Raw genomic sequence first — 16,568 nt, forward strand, 5'->3', positions numbered from 1 at the left:
CAAAAGAACAAGATTCCTTGCGGATAGAACATGCGCAGAACAGTATTTCATGTCCCTTTCGATCGGGTTTTTAAATATGAATATGAGCATATTCAGGGTTTTGCACGTGTTTTCATGGCTGTGCACCATGTAATGTATTATTCCGTCAATATTCCAGTTAATAAAGAGTTTTTGCCTTTATATAAATGTACTCAATCTCGCGGCATTCGATCTCGCAACATCTCGTGGCATTTCGATCTCGCGAGATCTTGTCCCATCTCTACTTCTTACAAAGCCACTCCTTTGCTGCCCGGGCGGTGTGTTTGGGATCATTGTCATGCTGAAAGACCCAGCCACGTTTCATCTTCAGTGCCCTGAAGAATGAGGCTTCTCACCTGTGTGAGATCTCATGTGGATCAACAAAATACACTGACGAATGAAACTTTTCCCACATGTTTCACAAGAATATGGTTTCTCACCTGTGTGAGTTCTCATGTGGATCAACAAAATACTCTGACGAATGAAACTTTTCCCACATGTTTCACAAGAATACGGCATCTCACCTGTGTGAGTTCTGATGTGGCGCAACAAACTACTCTGTCGACTGAACCTTTTGCCACATGGTTCACAAAAATACGGCTTCTCACCTGTGTGAGTTCTCATGTGGACCAACAAACTACTCTGACGAATGAAACTTTTCCCACATGGTTCACAAGAATACGGCTTCTCAGCTGTGTGAGTTCTCATGTGGTGCAACAAACTACTCTGTCGACTGAACCTTTTACCACATGTTTCACAAGAATGAGGCTTCTCACCTGTGTGAGTTCTCATGTGGTCCTTCAAATGACTGCGTTGACTGAAACTTTTCCCACATGTTTCACAAGAGTACGGCTTCTCACCTGTGTGAGTTCTCATGTGGATCAACAAAACTCTCTGATATCTGAACCTTTTGCCACATGTTTCACAGGAATGAGGCTTCTCACCTGTGTGAGTTCTCTTGTGGCCCGTTTGCCTGAAACTTTGACCACATGTTTCATAAAGGATCTCCTCACCAGGGACCTTTAACTGATGTTTGTTATGGTCAGTTTCCTCACACCTTTCTTCACATTCAGCCTGCTTCTCTGAAACATGACAGATGTTCTCACTGTCTCTATCAAACACCTTGAGTTTTTTCAGCTTCAAATGTGGAGCTGGTTCTGAGTCCATGTGTCTTTTCTCATGGTGGACTTCAGAGTCCTGAGAGAGGAACCACTCAGTCTCTGGTACTTCTGGGTCACTCAGGTCACTGTGATCCTCAACAGAAGGAACCTTCAAGGTTTCACTTTCAAACTTCACAATGAATCGTTCTCCCTTCTGGCTGCTGTCGAGTTCCTGGTGTTCCTCAATCTGTGAGGATTTTGGTTCCTCCTGTTCCTCCTCAAACTGATGAAGTCCTGGTTCTTCCTCCTCTTCTTTGATGTATGGAGGTTCTGGTTCTTCTTCTTCTTTGATGTGTGAAGGTTCTGGTTCTTCTTTGATCTGTGGAGGTTCTGGTTCTTCTTTGATCTGTGGAGGTTCTGGTTCTTCTTTGATCTGTGGAGATTCTGGTTCTTCTTTGATCTGTGGAGGTTCTGGTTCTTCTTTGATCTGTAGAGGTTCTGGTTCTTCTTCTCTGATGTGTGGAGGTTCTGGTTCTTCTTCTCTGATGTGTGGAGATTCTGGTTCTTCTTCTTTGATGTGTGGAGGTTCTGGTTCTTCTTCTTTGATGTGTGGAGGTTCTGGTTCTTCTTCTCTGATGTGTGGAGGTTCTGGTTCTTCTTCTCTGATGTGTGGAGGTTCTGGTTCTTCTTCTTTGATGTGTTGAGGTTCTGGCTGTTCTTCTCTGATCTGTGGAGGTTCTGGTTCTTCTTCTCTGATGTGTGGAGGTTCTGGGTGGTCCTGTTCTAGACAGCAGTGTGTTTCCCGTTCAAAGAGCTGCTCCTCTCTGCAGTCATGGTCCTGTTGGAGCTCTGCAAGGAAACAAAAGCAGGAGATAAAAGATGATCTTATTAGTATCTTCTCACACAGGTGAGAAGACTCATTCTTGTGATTCGCAACATCAACTCTGCAGTCCACCATAAAAAAAAACTGTGATTCCATCAGTCAAAATGAAAACTTTCATTGAAAAACAGTCCATTCCCATCGTTACTTGTTAATCATCTTCAACTTTTTTGGGACTATATTTTTGGCGGAGGGACATGAGTTCTCTATTATAAAGGTCATGGACTGGCGTTGCTGGATGTAACATTTCCTGTAGTGCTACAAATAAAATTCTCCCTGAGGAGCTATTCCCTCTCCACGACCTCTGATTTACATGGAACACCCCTTTCTAACACCACGGAATGCATGTGTTACACTGGTGGCAGCGGGTTTGTGGAGTTTTCAGCTGTCGAGAGGAAGACTTTTACTCTGGGACCAGAAGCTAGTGCACCGCGGGCTAAGCTAACTGCATGGCTAACAGCAGCACAACAGACTTCTTCTTTATTCCTTGGACAACGAGATGGAAACCGTCACTTTTCCGCTGTGAGTTAAAGACTGTGCAAAGGTGGACCTGTCGTATTTCATCAGCCTTCTGGATTTTCTCCTCTGTTGCTTCTTGCTAGAGCACAGTGTAAGTCCATATTTGTGGAGGACTGTGTAGTTCATGAGTAGTGACAACGATTTACTACTGAAGCAGAGCACGGACATTTATGGACGTTTAACTTCAAGAAAAGACAGAGCTTGTCATTTAGTTGAAGAAAGAGACTATTTTTACTGAACGCGCAGTGATGGCAAGTAACTTTTGAAGAAACCGCACCCAGTACCGCCAACTGCTTATGGGGGACAGTAAAGAAGACCTTTCAAGATGGTGCCATCCTTTTGAGGTGACTGTTACCCCTTTTCGACCAAACTGGTTCCAGGGCCAAATCAGGGCCGGCCCCAACTTTAAACTGGTTTTTTGTGTTCGCACCAACTGTGGCCCCGGCTCCTAAAAACTCGGGTAATTGAGGCACCACTTCTGAGCTTCGGCAGCTCAGCCCCAGGTCATGGGCAATTGAAGCGTATTGCCCAGGTCATGGATGAACTGAATCTTAAGAGCGGAGATACTAAGGCATTCTGGAAGTTTGCTTTAAAGGTACGTGCTCTCGTGGGAATGCTTGATAGGCTAGGCAACATTGGCCAGACAGAGTTAAGATCCGGATCGCATGTCTCCAGAATATTAACCAAGTTGCCACACCATCTTCAGGCAGCTTTCAAGAGACACAATAACCCTCTCATCACACCCATCCCCACTTTGGTGCACTTATCAGATTGGCTGGAGTATGAAGTGAGGGTGCAAGAGGATGGCCTGCAGTTCACTAACTTCACCAGGAGAGACCGCCCAATTCCTAGGAAAGACCCAACACGAGAGGTTCAGCCCAAAGGTACTTTTGTACTTCATGGCAGTGAGCAGAGGCAGACAGAAAAGAAACAACTTGATCAGGGGTACAGAGAAAGGGCAATTGAACCCACTAAATTGTGCCCATTTTGCAACACAACTCAGCACTTCTTAAAGCAGTGCACCAACTTTAAGATCCTGACAAGGGACCAAATACAAAACTGGATTCATTCAAACAAGAGATGTTGGAGATGTGGCCGTGTGCATATGTCATCACAATGTGCCCTCAAGGCAAAGTGGAAGAAATGTAAAGGAAAGCACCTCGAGGTGCTACATGAGGTAAATGCAAATCAAGACAGCACCTCCACCTCTAGCAGTCAGATCGCCCGTGACAGAATCCCTGCTGTCACTTCTACAGCTGAAATGCTGTATGTAAACAGACCAGCTAGCAACAGCAAAGTAATGCTCAAAGTTGTTCGCGTAATCCTGGGGAATGGAGATTTAACAATCGATACTTATCCAGTACTTGATGATGGATCAGAAGGCTCTATTTTAATCCACGATGCTGCTCAAGCTTTAGGTCTCCATGGGAGCCCAGAGGATTTACACCTGCGCACTGTATGACAAGACATCTGTATCATCCACGGGGCCTCTGTGTCATTCACAGTGTCCCCTGCTACTAGGGGTGCAACGGTTTCAGATTTCGGTGTGGGATTATAGTCTGAGAAAAAAAACACAGTTTCACGGTATTACAGTTATTATTTTAGACATACAAAATCACAACAACATTCTTTGAAAACATTTTTTGTTTTTATTTGGGGTCCCTGATGCCACCCCACCCTGAGGCGAGCCGGGGGGCCGCACGCTCGTGACATGCAGGCAGCATGGAGACCGTCAGACAGTCCACCGGCAGCCACGCCCGCCTCGTGTGGACTCGGTCCTAATGGGGTCCCCTGCCCCGCCGACCTGGGGGTCGAGGAGTTTCGGAGGGCTTTTGGGAGAGACGTCCGGACGGAGGCCTGCTCCGCTGGAGCGGTGCGACACCATCCCCGCGGGTCTGTACTTTCCCTGCGGGGGACGCAGGCGTGCGCCCGCTCCCCAGCGAGCGTCTCAGACCTGGAGGTCCAAGAGAGAAACCCGACCGGGCGCTCAACCATAGACATCATACAACATATACAAGTGTTGGTATAAATCTAGGCGTTTGTACCATGGCAGCATGGTACGCCTACTAAATAGACTGTGCGGGAACAAAGCGAGAGAGAGAGGCAAAGGGACCATTGTGGCTGCATTTTGCACCTCACAGGAGTCTAAACTGACTGACTGTTGCGGGCAGATATAACCGGTGCTGTCGAAAGTCTGCGGTTATATAACCGTGACTTTTAATACCGCGGTTAACAAAAAAGGGTTCATTGCTGCACCCCTACCTGCTACCATGACTACCGCATACATCAGACCTTCACAGCTAAGGAGGTCGCTCTGGGAAGCCATTCATACCCAGTAGCTGCTCTAAAGAGGAAATACGGCCACCTCAATGATGTAATAATCCCTACCATGCACCATGCACAGTCTTGATAGGGTCTTAACATCCACACCTCATCCTTCCAACGGAGCCAGTCCAACGGGGGCCTCCAGATGGTCCAGCTGCACTGGGCTGGACTCTACAAGGACCATCAAGGTACAGAAAACACACTCCCCCCCACCGCAAAATTTTTATTTACATCCACCCATTCGCCTTAAACAGACATCCTTTCTCATGTTGAACGTTTGTGGCAGCTGGACATTTTGCCATATCGGAGTGGAAAGGTTGTTACCAGGTAAAGAGAGGACCCAGAAGCACTTAAGACTTCGTCATAAAAACCTGTCAGGGTTGAAGTAAATGGTGTTCAAAGATATGCCACACCTTTGCTGTGGAAGGGGAACTTGAAGTGCCAATGGAAGCTGTTCTTTCCCATTTACGCAGCACAGAGAAAAGGTTGGCAAAGGACACGAGTAAGATTACAGCCTACAAAGAGGAAATGAACAAACTTGTCACCTCAGGTTTCATCAAAAAGATCAAACCAGCAGAGCTGCCTTGAGTGGAGCTCAACTTGGAGCAGTATTGAGGAAGGAGCTCACTTTGTAAATAGATGACTACATCTACTGGACCAACTCCACAACAATTCTTACTTGGCTGCAGTCAGAGTCCTGCAAATACAAAGTGTTCGTTGGGACCAGGACAGCTGAGATACAAGAGCTCACCAATCCACAGTCATGGCATTACGTGGATTCACAAAATAATCCTGCGAATGACATCACATGTGAAAAGACTCTTGCCTATCTAAAAAAAAACAAACAAACAAACAAAAAAAAAAACACTGGAGTCAAGGTCCCAAATTCCTGAGGCAACATCCTTCGATGTGGCCTGTCAAACCAGATGTTGCAAGTAAGGATATCTCGGATGAGATGAGAGAATTTGTGTTCGGTGGTCACATTTCAGACAGCTCTGGTTCTCTATGGCCAGAACCACACCAGTTTACACATCTCCAAGACTTGCTGGAGGCCACCACCCAGAGCTTGCATGGGGCAGCTAGCAAAGACGAACTTTCAGCGGAAGATTTCCGTCAGGCTGAAATGATTTCTCTCAGATGAGCACAATGTGACAGTTTCCCCGCGCAAGTAGAACACCTGAAAGCTGGTAAATCTGTTCATTCCAGTAGCTGGCTCCTGAAACTGTCACCTGAGTGGGATCAAGATAGAGGGCTGACAAAATCCACTGTCACTTGACCCCAGATAGCCTTCATCCAACTGTGCTTGATCCAGTGCATCACATCACTAAACTCATTATCAAGGCCTATGATGAGCAGTTACATCATCCTGGATCTGAGAGAGTCTTCTTGGAGATACGCAGGTGCTATTGGATTCTCAGAGACTGACAGGCAGTGTGCAAGCTCCAGCATGAATGCCCTGAGTGTCAGAAATGGAGAGCTAAGCCAGAGGTACCCAAAATGGCCGATCTGCCTCCGGCCCGTCTCAGGCTTGACCTCCCAGCATTCTATTCCACAGGGATGGATTGTTTTGGCCCATTAGAGGTCAAGATAGGCAGGAGGGTCGAGAAACGTTGGGGCATTCTGTATAAATGCCTCACCACCAGAGCCATCTACACTGACCTCAACAGTCTCGACAGCGATTCCTTCCTGATGTCTTTACTAATCGCCAGGAGGGACAAACCAACAGGAAGTTTACTCTGATCAGGGGACAAATTTCAGAGGAGGTAAAGCTGAGTTGGAGCAGGCCTTCAGTGTACTAGCTCCCCTTCTCAAGACACAGTTGGCCTCGCAGCAGATTGACTTTCACTTTAACCCACCAAACGCCCCACACTTTGGAGGAGTGTGGGAGAGAGAGACAAGATCTGTGAAAGCTGCCCTCCGTACCACCTTGGGAGTGCAAGTTGTACCTGAGGAAGTGTTACGAACTGTGTTAGTGGAGGCTGAAGGCATGCTGAACTCCAAACCACTGGGTTGTGTGTCGTTGGACATTGCAGATCCAGATCCTATCACGCCAAACACCCTCTAGATGGAGCAGCATGGTTCTGCTTTACCACAGGTTGTGTATCCTGAATCTGACCTTCTGAGCAGGAAACGGTGGAGACACAGTCAAGTTCTCAGTGACCAGCTTTGGAGACGTTTCACCTGGAACTACTTACCTGCCCTGCAAACGCGGAACAAATGGACAGAGGACAAAGACAATCTTAAAGACGGAACTGTGGTCTTGCTGGCTGACCCACAAGCTCCAAGAGCCCTCTGGCCAGTCGGAACAGTCAGAACAGTCCTGCAGGGAAATGATACCAACATGCGAGCTGCAGAAGTTCATGTAAAGAACAAAATCTTTGTCAGATCTGTGGCTCACCTTCTTAAGTTACCCGCCTTCCCACAAGAAGAAGACTCCCAACTGGCCTAATGGACACAAATCTGGTCCCCAGATTTTGGGGCGGCTGTTAAAAAGGCCAGGTTGCATTGATATATGTTGTTCTAGCACCCACTTGTGGCAAAATTCCTTAAAATTGTTTAATTTTGTTCAGGCACATTTTCGGCCACCTAAAGCTAGGACCCAGTTATGTTTCAGATGAAAATGGAGTTTCTCCCTGAAGCTGATGATGTGTGTGAGCATTAGCAAGTAAGTGCATATCTGGGAAGATATATTTGTGATTGTATATTTCTATGTGCACAGAGATTTTTGCGAGTGGAAGTAGTTAAATTTGTTTGAATCTTCGTAGCCTCAGTTAATTAACATGCACAAACGAGTCAGCCATATGTGAAACCGTTATTGTTTTCCTTTGTATCTTTGTATTTGTATTTCAGAAACCACACACACGTTCACCTTGATAATCAAACAACTGAAAGACAAACCGGCCTGGTTGTTGCTTCTGAGGACTATATTATGTTCAAACCGGACGTGCTGCAGCGGTTATCACTCCATGAATCACTAACTCCAGCACATAATCAACATTTTCTTCTGGTCATAGAGTGCTGAGCGCACATTCAAGAAAGCTGTGACAATGTGTTATTGGCCGGGAATGAGATCTGATATTGACAACTTCTGTAACCTGTTCAAGTCATGTGAGGCTTTCAGAAAGCCTGAGCCACAGCACAGGGCTCCTGGAGAATCCACTGAGGCTGACCATCCTTTTCAGTCAGTTTGCACTGTTACTGAGCTTCTGTTAAAGAACAGCTGGCTGGACTGATTCAGGACACTGGAGGAGAATGGGACCACTCTTTACCAGCTGTGGTTCTCTTTTAACGCCACACCTGGTCCAAGCTCCGGATATTCACCTTACTTTCTGGTACATGGCAGAGAGCCCAGACTGCTGCTCATGTTCAGGTGTCATCACCTACAGGTAGGGCTGGGCGACACAACGATAGCGATATATGTGGAAAGATAACTTTCCCTTGATAGAGGTATGAAACATGGAGGACAGACTTCTGGATAGACGGCGTTTCTCAGTGTTGTGACAGACCATATACCAACAGCCAATGACAATGGGAGCTGCTCCGAGTCTGCGAGGCGCTGAACCAATCCGGTGCTGGAACAGAGCCGAGTAGCAAACGACACAGTAGCAGGCTAGCAGCTAGCCGCAACACATGCAGCCGACAGCACTGGTGGATAGAAAATGAGTGTTCGCCGATGAAGCGACAGAAGAAACAGCCCAAGGCTCAGCGGAGGACTGAGACACTGTGGACAAGAAGGACACAAAAACATCGGTGGAATGGACGGACTGTGGTTTTTTGAGGTCGGACAAAAAACAGAGTGGTGTGCTTTACTTCTTATTGTCTCATGCTAGCTGTTGCCAAAGCTGTCCGTCCCTGGGAGAGGGATCCCTCCATACTGTGGTTCTCCCCAAGATTTCTTCTTTTCCCACTGGGTTTTTGGAGTTTTTTCTTGCCGGATGTGAGGGTCGAAGGCGGTGGTTGCTTCGTTCTGTCTCGTTACTGTAAATATTGACATATTACCATTATGCTTATTCACTGTTTTTACTTTTACTGACAAATGTAACATCTTGAAGCCCTCTGAGGCAACTGTTGTTGTGATACTGGGCTATACAAAAATAAATTGATTGATTGATTGATTGAGAATGATGTAGAGTCCATGTTCCCACAAAGACGGGGAACAGGAGAAATCTCTTGAACCTCCTGAAGCGCCACGCCGCAGAGTATAGGGGTGGGCGTTATAAACGGTATAAACCGCTCTGGCGCATACCTATACTGGCGCGACCTGCGCGCAACGCGGTCACAAATTCTGGAGGCTGCGCGGACGTCCGCGGAATGGTCCGCGCGGACCCCAGCGGACAGGAATTTATGACGATTTTTTCCGTCACGCGGACCAACACACAACGCACACCCATGCGGACATGTGAAGCATGGACAGGCCTTCGGTTAACAGTTATTAACCGGTTAAAAGGTGTCGGTTATCGGTCATTAAAAAAAAATGAAAAAGTGCATCCCTAATTTCTACGAAAATGCTGTCTTTCTTATGAAAGAGAAAATGCAAATCATATTCCTTAACAAAATATTTATTCTTAACAGCAGGGAACAACACATTTACAAATTGAACAATGCACTAAAAAGGCTAATTTAAGGCTCGTTGAAAACATGAAAATTAAGTGCACTGTCTGTTAGAAGCAAAACAAATAGAACTAAAATGAAGGTGATTTTAACTTGAAAATAAATTAGTGGAGTGTCTCTTATTTAGCAGCATAAAAAAATACATAAATTCTGAAAAGAAATTAAGTCACAATTGGACAATTAGCATCATTTATAATCCTCCTTTACATTAAATTACAAGTTGCCTGTAAACAACTAAAAACATCCCTGAGAATAACGGCTGTGCCCATAAACGAAACAGAAACACCCATGCCATGGTGGTCCTCATTTCAAAGTGTGACACTTATCTATTTCTGTTTAAAAATATGAGCACTTTATTACCTCTCTAAACCCCTGTCCTTCAATCACATGTACTGGCAGCATGTCTGCAGTAACGGTAGCGCCCTCTGCCTTCCTGGAGTCACTCGTCGTCCCAACACTGCGGTGACTCCAGGCTGAGAGCTGCTCGCTCCTCGCAGCACGGCTGAATGTCACGTATTGAGGTGATAGTTTAGCGGAGTTGTGGAGGAGTTGTACTTTAAAATACTTCCACAGATTGTGCATTTGGCGTCGATGTTGTCATTGACTAACTTAAAGTGGTTCCATACCGAACTCCGTCCTGTCCCCTTCATCCTGCCAGCTTACAGCTTCTCGTCTGTCTTGTTGTCGTTAGACGTCAGCTTCTTCTGTGTTACCGCGTGTGTCAAGGATGTCTAGCGTCAAGTGCACCCTCATGCGGGCTTGCGGGGAATTACAGGTTCAAAACGTAATTAATTGCAAGCAATTTATTTTAATCGAGTAATTTCTTAGACAATTAATAGATAATCGATTAATTGTTTGCATCCCCAGTTCTCACACTGTACGGCAGGGTTCCCCAATAAGCGGCCCGTGGGCCAGATCCGGCCCGCCGAACCTTCCAATCCGGCCCGCGAGAGGATTCCAACACGCGCGCACATACGCACGCATTAAACCGCGGGCCTTCCAGCGGACCGGCCGCCGCCGTTGTCCCCAGCCAGTGTTGTGCATGAGCGAGTTCAATGAACGGCGTTCACTGAACACGTTCATAATTACGGTGAACTGCGAACTGAGCGATTCAGTTTTCATATCATGAACGTGAACGCTCACTTTGGCAAGAATGAGTGGCGCACGAGGTTCACGTTCATACTCATTTGAAAAGTCTGGTTTTACGGCACAGTGGACGGCAGCAGGGACGGGGCAGCATTGCGGATTAAACGGGGATCCCCGTACGTAATGACGTGATGACGTATGCAGTAAACAGGAGGCAGCCAAAAACAAGCAGAAAAACACGACGGTGGGTGAAAAAAACTTTTTTTTAAATAAAAACCCCGAGAGAACAAACACTGGAGAGGCGAGATGGAAGTGTAACCCAGACAAGTGTGAGAGAATATATGAAGGTTATTGAATTATGGAATGAGTTATGCAAAGGAGTGAAATTTCTGTTTCTGCTGCAACCTCAGCTCTACCTGGTAAATTGACAACAAAACAGCCTCAGTGTACTGCAGAACATTCTGAAATTAAAAATATTGTCAAAAAAATATTACTTTCCTTATAGGTCCTTCATGTTTGGTCGTCGAGGTTGATGTTTCATCGACTAATTCAGCAACATCCAGTTTGCAGCAGGGACCAGCAGGTCCTCCGGTAGACCCAGCTGAGTGGCCGTCTGTCCTGACAGACTCAGAAAGAAAAGTTTGTTTCATACTGTCTGTTTTTGTACATTTGTTGTTCAAGTTTATTTAAAAATAAAACAATAAAGCAGATTGTGTTTACAATAAATGATTGGTTATTTTGTTGCTTTTAGTTGGCATAGATGACTTTCAGTATATCGCTTTCAGTGACGTGCAGTCAGGGTAGACAGGGACTGCCTACCCTGGGCTGATAGGAGAAAATGAAATCATTCCATTTTAATAATTCGCTTTTCTAATTCTTTTCAATTTCTTTATTGTTATTATTTTATATATAATTTTTCACATTTTAATTTCGGACATAGTAATATAGTACCTGTCAGCTTGAAAGTGACGGCATTTAGTGCTTTTCACAGCCCAGTAAAAAAGACTCAACACAGACTCCTCCTGGCCAAGCAGAGAAGCTGCACAAGTAACTTCCCCTCGCGCTGTGTTACAGTGAAGGCCACGCCCTCTCCTGAAGGCCACGCCCTCTCCTGAAGGCACAGCGCTGCTCTGCCTTGATCTGTCATATCGTCGCAATGATGTGGGTTCGCGCAGGCGCAGTCGGTTTCTCCATCTAAAACTCATGTACGCAAAAAGGCAGATCGCTACGCTGCCTTTTTTACGTTACTCTGCTCTGCCAATGCTCTACGTACGTTCACGGATAATTAGTGAATCGGTCCTTTTCAGGTGACGTCACTCTGATGCATTGTGGGATTGAATCTCCATTTCCCAGGCCACGGTCTCACTCTGTGATTCACGTCTTTGAGTGCGGCATTATTTCTCAGAAATGGGAAGATCGTGTTACGTGATAGGCTGCCTTAATAAGTCACATCAACGGAATGGGAGCAGGACAGAAGGCAGGCTCCGTTTTTTCCAGTTTCCCACCTGGAAAAGAAATGACGGGGGGCAGACTGAGGAAATGAGGAAGAGGCGTCAGACGGCGGGGGTCGCAGCACTTTCCACTCCATATCTGCCAACATGGTTGTTTGCTCTCGACATTTTCATAAAGGCAAGTAAGCGAGTTTATTTGTTTTTAAGCAGTGTTGCTGAAAATGTGGTTTCTCTCTGAATGAAGTCACGCTAGCCGCTAACGGTTAGCGCACCTGCGAACGAGCTTCACCCAGCTGCGAACCAACTTCACTTGTGAAATCCAGTCAGCAGAGGAGGGCAGTGGAGAATCACTTCATGCTGAGTCTGTTAACTGTGACAACTGTGTGAATAACATGAATTAGGGGCAAGAGGAGCGGCACATATGTGCAGTCGAGCTTTGAGCATGTTGTTTTTGCTTTCAGGTGTTCTTTCATTAAATGTGTGTTGGGGTGTGGACCCTGTAGAGAGAGAGACGTTTCAGCACCGCAGACAGCTCCGCGTCCGAATTGTCATTTTCCCCCTCATTTTGCGTCTCGATCACAAACCAGGAATGCGCTGTGTGGTCATGAGAGATAAAGTTAATTGGGAGAGTCTTGGGACTGCTATTAAGTCATTGTTTAAGCTTTTTTTAATGGTGTTATACGTTCTTGATTTTGTTAGAGTAAGCTGGCACTGACCTGCCTACACATGGAAATTGTCATTGGTGTGTCCGTCGCAGTTTGCGACTGTCTGCCTACCTAACCCTGGAGCTCACGGCACGTGCCTGATCACTTTGAATATTAAGTAAATCAACCCCAGGCTGCTCTTGTTGCTGAATTTCCTATCATTTCAGATTATAAACCATAGGTAAAACATGCCAGGCTGCTCTTTGAGGTTTTATGCATTGATTCCCGTGTTGCCAGGAGGGGCAGTTGCTGACTTTGCCTCTTATTAATTGAAAGAATTTTCTTCAAGTTTGCTAATCTGTTGTCTGCTTCCACGGCCTGTGGATTACAATCTAACTACAACAAAAAGATCTGACATCTAGTTTTAATAAGTGTATTCGTAATGACAGAGTAGAACATGAAATGAGTTATAGTATATGTGAATGATGAATATTGGCAGTAATAGAGGGCCCCAAACTCAAATTTTGCTTAGGGCCCCATGAAGGCTTGGGCCGGCCCTGACCGTTGAGGATTAATTGCCACTGGAAGCAGCCATGACAGCGCGAGGAAAGTAAACATTGCTCTGTGGACCGTCGGCGCTCACAGTTTGTAAGAAAACTCCACCCCAAGAGGAAAAAGTGGACCAAGGATTCCTGGATTGATGGGAAAAAAGGAAAAAAGTAAAGACTCCCGCCGTGAGTAATGAAGGTCAATAAGGCAGGCGCTGTTTAAGCCCTCCAACGTGGATGTGCTGTGGACTCATTTTGCCCTCGTCAGTGACTGACAGGCTCCTGAGGTGTGTAAGGAAAGGCTCGCTTAGCCCTCATTTTTGACTGACAGGCTCGCTTTGGAGAACTCAGTGGCAGCCATTACAGTGACTTTCAATAGCTGCAACATACAGTCAACATGAGCCAAGTGAAAGAGTCTGCATCAGCGTCACAACGTACTGAACCTCGAAAGGTCAAAATGACGGAGAAAGCTCTGGAAGAGAAGATTCGTAATGCTATTAACAATAGAAGAGCTAAGCTTGATCGGCTGACAAGTAAAATGAATCAGATTAATCAGCTGATGGAGGCTGGTGATGACAACAATCTCCCAGTTGTACAGACAATGGTTGAATTCAATAAGCTATTTGGAGAGTTTTGCGAACTTAAAATCTCAGTCAAAGCATTATTGAGTGAGATATCAGAAGATGAGATGAAGGCAGATCAGGATGGATGGTTCACACCCAAGGCGTACATGTTCTATAGTTTCACCGTGAAAGCCGAGGCATGGATTAAGGAACTGCAACAGCGTTTAATTGACGCAGAGAAGACAAATAATGAGGTTGCACCTGAAGACAGTGCATCTGTCGCAGGGGTTAGGAAAAAGAGAGGATCTAAAACGTCTTCAGCAACGCTATCCAGATCATCATCATCCGCTTCATCAGCGCGTGTGAAAGCTGAATTGGAGAAGGCTGAGTTAGTAGCCCAAGCTGCAGCCTTAAAACAGAAGAGATTGCTCGATGAACAGGAGGCGAAGCTAAAGGAACTGGAGATGAAGCTAAAGGCAGACAGAGAAGAACTGCAAATCCAGACTGCTTTAGCAGCCTCAGAAACGAAGTGTAGAGTGCTGGAGGAGTTGGCGAGTCAGGGCAGGTGCATCTTGTGTGAGCCATGAATACGGAATGAACTCTTATCTTGAGATTGCACAAGCTCGCAAAGAAGCCATGCCTACTCACCCTGCTGCTGACAATACAGAGCCGGCCAGCAACATCGACCACAGTACTCCTGCTAGAGTTAGACAGAGGGAGCAGGAAGCTCCACAACGAGACTCCGCACAAGGCATCGTGGACTTCTTAGCCAAACAGCAGAACCTTAATGCTCTGCCTCCTCAGAAGATTCAAATATTCAAGGGGGATCCTCTGGAGTACAGGTTATTCATTAGGGCCTTCGAACATGGAGTGGAGGACAAAACAGACAGTGACAAAGACTGGCTGTACTTCATGGAGCAGTACACAGAAGGACAACCCAGAGAGCTGATCAGAAGTTGCTTTCACATGGAACCAGAACATGGCTACTGCACAGCAAAGAGACTCTTAAAGGAGCACTTTGGAGATGGATACAAGATTTCCATTGCCTACATTGACAAGGCACTGAACTGGCCTGCCATCAAGTCAGATGATGGAGAAGCGCTTCACTCCTTTGGACTCTACCTCGCTGGATGTCTCAATGCCATGAGGAACATGGAGTACATGGAAGAGCTTGACAGCGCGTCCCATATGCGAACCATCATTGCCAAGCTTCTGTACAAACAGAGGGAAAGGTGGAGAAGCAAAGCCTACAATCTCCAAGAAGAAGAACAACGTAGAGCTAGGTTCAGCAACCTGGTAGACTTTGTGAACCGACAAGCCAAGGAAGCCTTGCACCCTCTCTTCGGCCACATCGCTGATGGAAACAAAGGCAGAGATAAAGCTCACAACATGGATGAGAGATTACTTAGAAGGAGCGGTGCTCGAAGGGTTTTCACTACAGCGGCTACGACAGTCAACAACCCACTGGAAACAAAAATTAAAGCCAAGGGGGATACTATTTGTGCCTTTTCCACCCCTTGCCTCTTCTGCCAAGGACAACATGCCATGGAAAACTGTAAAAGGATCAAGAGGTCACTCCACACGGAGAAAATAGACTTTCTCAAAAGGCAGGGTTTGTGCTTCGGTTGCTTGAAGCAGGGACATATGGCAAATGCCTGCAATGAAAAGATGAGCTGTCAAGCCTGTCAGCTAAGTCATCCAACAGTTCTTCACATAAAGATCAGAGATCAAGTAACATCTGGTGAGGGAAAGCCGAAGAAGGAGACTTTCAACGACGCATCCAAAGAGTCGAAACACAAGGCCGAGTCATCAGAAAAAAGCAGGGCCACTTCAGTGGTCAGTGGATGCAACAGCGCAGAGAGCAGGACTTGCAGAGCAACTGGGGAAGGCAACGTGGACAACATCTTGGCTATTGTTCAGGGGCAACAAGGTGGTGGCGACCTATGCGTTCCTCAACCCAGGCAGCAACGTCACTTTCTGCACCGAGAAGCTGATGACCTCACTTAACATTTCCGGCAGAAGAACTAGTATCTTGCTGAAGACCATGGGAGGCGAGCGGCTCGTGAGCAGCCAAGTGGTGTCTGGCCTCGAGGTCAGCTGCATGGATGATACCGACTACCTGGAGCTGCCCGACATCTACTGTCAGAAGGAAATCCCTGCTCGCAAACAGAACATCCCATTGCAAGAGGAAGTGGACAAGTGGCCTCACCTCAGTCAGGAAAGATCCCTAAAATCCAGGCAGAGCCTTCTCATCGGCACAGACGTGCCCAAGGCTATGGAACCATGGCAAGTGGTGCCCAGTGTGGAAGATGGGCCATACGCGGTCAAAACATGACTGGGCTGGATCATCAATGGTCCGCTCAGAGGAGACACTGGCCATGGAACTACAAGTGGACTCATTTAGGTTACCTCCAACCGCACTACAGTGGTCACTCTGGATGAGCTGTGGCATCAGCAGTTCAACAATGACTTCCCAGAGTGCCGAGGTGACTGACGGGAGATGTCAAGGGAGGATGTCCAGTTTCTTGAGATGGTGTCACAGTCTGCTAAGCTGACAGAGGGTCACTACAGCATTGGTCTACCACTGAGGAACACAGCCATCAAAATGCCAAACAACAGAAGAGTGGCTGAACACAGACCACAGACTGAACTGTTCCTGAAGCTCAGTCTCAACAGTGTCAGAATCAGGAAAGTTTCCTTCAAACTGGATGATCTCTGATGATTCTGGCCTCAAGCTGGACTTCCTGAATAAACTCTCTGTCTTTCATGATTTCATCCATTTGAGTATTCCGCTGGTACAGCAATCAATGACAATAAAGACAT

The 16,568-nt window shown here is 46.4% G+C and overlaps 1 long non-coding RNA gene across 1 annotated transcript; it reads left to right on the forward strand.

The window, feature by feature from the left end:
• The first annotated feature begins 274 nt into the window (after positions 1–274).
• Positions 275–13,896, forward strand: LOC115385065 (uncharacterized). The gene is made up of 3 exons (XR_003931023.1): positions 275–348; positions 1,115–1,125; positions 13,886–13,896. It is a non-coding gene; the product is annotated as an uncharacterized LOC115385065 (long non-coding RNA).
• The last annotated feature ends 2,672 nt before the right edge of the window (positions 13,897–16,568 follow it).

This window comes from Salarias fasciatus, unplaced genomic scaffold (assembly GCF_902148845.1).
Source record: "Salarias fasciatus unplaced genomic scaffold, fSalaFa1.1, whole genome shotgun sequence".
Classification (NCBI taxonomy): domain Eukaryota; kingdom Metazoa; phylum Chordata; class Actinopteri; order Blenniiformes; family Blenniidae; genus Salarias; species Salarias fasciatus.